This window comes from Rhipicephalus microplus, chromosome X, assembly GCF_043290135.1.
Source record: "Rhipicephalus microplus isolate Deutch F79 chromosome X, USDA_Rmic, whole genome shotgun sequence".
Taxonomy (NCBI): Eukaryota; Metazoa; Arthropoda; class Arachnida; order Ixodida; family Ixodidae; genus Rhipicephalus; species Rhipicephalus microplus.
In genome coordinates this window covers 385,811,419-385,816,324 of record NC_134710.1, presented here as the reverse complement: position 1 = coordinate 385,816,324, position 4,906 = coordinate 385,811,419, and the positions used below count along the sequence as shown (strand labels likewise).

Here is a 4,906-nt window from a genome sequence, read left to right as displayed (position 1 = left end):
CCAGTAGCCATGGCGGCGAGTTTGGCACACTCGTTATGAGCCTTTTTCGCATCACGTAGGAAACGAACTTATTACGAGTTGGCAGCTGACCAATAGTCCCTCGTATACAACCTAAAGGCACCAAGTCTGGCAGTACAAGAGCCTTGTCAATGAATAAGGGAAAGAAGTGTATACTTAAAGGCTGGTTTTTCGGTGTTTTGACTCAACATTATTGAGATATAACAGACAATATTGCCAAGAAAAGAAGTTATTAGACCGAATTGTAATGCAACTATGAAGAAAAAAAAGTGGGTGAAAAGATAACTTGCCGTGGGCAGGAATCAAACCTTCGACCTTCGAATAAGGTGTTCGATGCTCTACCACTGAGCTACCACAGCGGCTGTACTCCCAGCCACTTTATTGTTAAAAATGTGAATTTAAACGTGGGAGTGTCAGTCAGCGACACTCTTGATGCACTTTGGTTAGAGGCAAAATTGAAGAACCTCTACTCTTACCCAAGCTTTCTAATCTATATTCCCCACACAAGAAGGAAAAAATTGTGGACCTTCAGGCTTCACGTTCAAGAGTTGAGCGCCATAGCTTTATTCATTTTCTTGTGCGTACTTCAAATACTTGGTGTATGAACTGTTTTCATACCTATTTGCAATACACCCACCACGTGCCTTAAAGTGTGCTGTTGCATGTGTGCCTTTTGTTGTAGGTGACTGGCATAAAGATATGAAGTCGTTATGATAAGCTGATGTTCTGACGCCTGATGGCAATTTACCGCTGAACAATTAAAATTACGGCATTTGTCCAGTGAAGCAGGTATGTAGGACGCGTGTGTTTGTAGAGAGCATGAAAGTTACGTTCACTGCATTTCCTAGCAAAGAAGTTATTTTCACTTTACTCACACGCGGAGCTGTGGCTGTGTCAAAGAACCCCAGCTTCCAACTACAACAACCAAGGTTCGCTCCCCACTCGGAGGTAGATTTATTTGCTCTTTATCATTTTTTTTGAATTTTCGGTCACTTAGAGCCAATTTTCGCTCACAATCACCGAGGGCAGAATTTCTGCGAGACGAACTCGTTCATGCTGTCCCGTTAAAATTCAGATTTTACGAACACCGATATTTCATGGAATCTCAGTGGCCAAATAAATATTGTGTATATTTGTTTAAATTTGCAAAATGTCTGTGTATAACGTAGATAACCAAACCGTAGTAATTTATTCATTGTTTTTAAAACACTTTTGTGCATTTAGCATCAACGATAGTTTAACCTGCATGTCGACTACAGGCACATATTCAATTCAGGGTGCTATCTCTTTGTGAGTGTACATTCAGCAGTTTAACTATTTTCTTCATCCACAAATTGTCAACAGCAACCTGGTAAGTCTCAGCTATCAAAATGTGTAAGGCCTTAGAATACGCCAACGCGCATGTCGATAAAGGGCAAAAAAAAACAGTTCGACTTGTCTTTCACCATTCCAAATATATTTTGGTTTCTAAACAAAAGTAATAAAAATGTAACGCACAAACAAACATATATTTTAATGCATTAAAGTAGTTGGGACCAGGCATGCAGCAAGGAATATTTCAAGGGGAGGGGGAGGGGCAAGGCCTCATTCTTGATTAAAGTCTTTCCTCGGCAATTAGCAAAAAAGCTTTCCGGGAATGTACAAAGTGCTTTATTAGAAAAGAATGAGAAAAAAGTTTGAATGCAGCATGAGAGGTGAGCCATACAACAATCGAATGCAAATTTTCAAACAGCAGTAAAGTTGGTGTGTGTGCACCTGACACAATGCTTCCCTACCAAATAATCTCAATCAAGAAGGCCTATGCAAAATCAGTAATGGGAAAACAAGCGACAAAAAGAAAAAAAGGAGTGGGATCTGCGGCAAAAAAAACTTACATATATCAGACGCTTTCTCTGTCGAAATTCTCCCACTCTGTGCTAACAGGCCTGCGAAAAGAATGGCATTCATTTTATGGTAGGCATGTTTGCATAAAGCACACATATATAATCAAGCGAATATCTTATTGTACAACAAAGAAATTAAACACGAATCATTCCTGACACAAAAAATTAGAACGTTAATAATCGTTTTAGAAAACAGTTTTGAAGAATGACATTGCTGATGGCTTCACTTATAGTAAAGCACACTCTCTTAGAAAAAAAAAAGAACAGTAGCCTGCTGAAGACAGTGGGTCACGCTACAATTCTTCGGAAATTCCGCGGTGGCGTGGCCGCCGTGAGCAAAAATAGGTGGTGGCGGCGCTGGTATATAGCGAACTCACTACCTTTGGGTGAGTACCGAGCCCCGCAAACGCTTCGCCACCTTATAGTTGACGTTCAATATATGTGCTCCGGACACTTATTCGAATTGTTTGGACGTTGACAATACGTTCTATAAGGGATTTAATCTATTCGTTGTTATGCCTAAGGGACTAAAAGAAATGCCATAAGTTTCTGTCAATAAAACTACATCGGAAAATGCATAAATTTTAATATTCGTGTGCGTAGCGAGAGCACAAGAGACATTCAGTAAAGTTGAAGAATGAAATAGATACGTTATAACAAGGTGATGCTGTGCTGCCACCATATATTGAAAGCGTAAGAGCGGCGTAAACAATCGCTGCGTTCTAATGAATCCATGTTTGGTACGACCGGGTATGTTGCAGATATCACGCGTGTTTCGGTCGTTAATCTTTTGAATCTCACGCAGTGTGGTTCTAAGAGATGACGGCAAGCTTTATTTTCACCTGACGATGCTCGTGAATTGAAGTTCGTAAGACATGAAATGCGGAGCAAATGAGCAAATTCAGAGGCTTGAAAGAATTTGCATGAGTTCTGAAGCTCAGATAGGTACGGAGCGTAAATATACAAGAATGAAAATCGCACGGGTCTAAAAAAAGAAAAAAAAACGAAGAAAGAACATTTTACGCATTGTTCTTGATAATTCTTTCGGACATCTTATTAACGTTCACGAAGATTTTTGTGAGGTGTTGAACTTATGAAGCTTTCACCGGGTCTTGTGGGTGGTCAAGTTTATTTCTATTTCAATCTGATGCATTCATTCACATCTCTTCCTTGTATTCAGGCGCCTTTAAGCCGACCATCCTTGTTCATGAATAGTTTCTACACGTTATTTAGCCCAACGATACAGATGTTCAATTTAAGCGGGGTTACATGTCTTAAGCCCTCGGGGAGTCGGGATGTAATCTAAGAAAAATGAAGATACGTTATTATGATTCACTCCGAAATTTGCTGTCGCCTAAACTGTGTATGAGGACTCGCTGTTGTTTATACTGGGAACTCTCGATCCTGAAGCCTCCGCTATATATACTTACACACACACACACACACACACACACACACACACACACACACACACACACACACACACACACACACACACACAACACACACACACACGCACACGCACACACACACACACAGAGAGATATATATAAATATATAAATGTAATATGTATGTATATGTGTGTGTGTGTGTGTGTGTGTTTGTGTGTAAGTATGGCATCACGACACCTTAGCGGACATTTGTTTTTATGATACATTTGTTTTCATCTTTTATACTGTTTAGGCAGCATCTAGAGGAAATTTAGGTGCACTGATTAGATTAAAAGTAGCCAAACAGACACTTTCAGCCGAAAGCAAAAGTTTATTTTTATCAGTGGGATTTCACTAGAATAATATAAGGTAAATAACAAAAGCTGATGGCACTCGCCCTAATTTTTTACGCGAACGTCTTTTTGCCATCGAATGACAGTTGCAGAAAAGAAAAGAAAATATAATTTTGCTTGGTAAAAGTCTCGGTTCCAGTGTCCATTCATGGGGTGATATTTTCACTCTCACCACGATAATGTTGCACGGTGCTGTTTAATGCTGCCAAATTTTTTCGCCTTCTATGATATCGTAAATATCGCCATCGGATGCCTTCATTTTTTTATGGATAATCCACCTCTACTCGTACCTCCAGCTCCAAACTCTATCGGGAAAATTCCCGATTAGAAACGCCCCGTCTCTGCCACCAGTGACTTGGTGCGTTATTCACGAGTGCCTTCGCTTGCCGCAACGTAATGGCAGAAAGTGCTGCACATGACCATTGTTAGAGCGAGGAAACAATTGAATAAATTGTGTGTCCTTATAACTTGATAAATCTTTCCGAGACTGTTTGTTGGTCACCGCAGTGTTAGCTCACTTCGATTGCCAGCTGCTTTCTTTTTAATGTTGGTACCTAACATGATTGGGTACCAACATTAAAAAATCCTTGAGACTGCAGTCCTTCTCACACAAGCGAAGCGCAACTGATAGCAATAGTCGAGAATATAGTGTCAGTAGTATTTATAGAATCCATAAAACTTAATTCTGTGGGAAGCCGTGAGTCGCTATACCAAATGTCTCGGCGGCGCGTTAGATACTCATGCATTATACCTACCATTTTCTGCTACAAAGATATTGGTGGTTAACGGTATTGGATCTATTGTATTGTATACAAACAAAAAATTCTTTCTGAGAAATACAAGGTTGGAGGACTGAGTACTATGGCTTTTCTATGAAAAATATAAATAGTGATTTTTGCATAACTGAATAATATTTTATCTGCTGTTTTTTGACTCAGTCCATAGTGTTACTTTTGAAAATCATAAACCCCCTAAAATTAGAATTGGTTTTATATTTTCGTCTATGTTGACGAGAGAAAATAGGCATACGCAGATGTAAGCGTTCTTATGTTATTGAAAACTAAAGGGTTCTGACATAAAACTTTTCATTTATTTGTCCTGTTTGCTGTTCAGATACCGATAAGAAAAGGGTTGTGAAAGCACGTGGAAGCAACAGTTTAAACGAATTCGCTACAAACTGTCTTACCAACTTTATTAAGTCGAGCATTTGAACCTTTATTC

General features: G+C 39.4%; 1 non-coding gene across 1 annotated transcript; it reads right to left on the bottom strand.

The window, feature by feature from the left end:
* Positions 1-305: 305 nt before the first annotated feature.
* TRNAR-CCU (transfer RNA arginine (anticodon CCU)) lies at positions 306-377 on the bottom strand. The gene has a single exon. It is a non-coding gene; the product is annotated as a tRNA-Arg (tRNA).
* Positions 378-4,906: the final 4,529 nt, after the last annotated feature.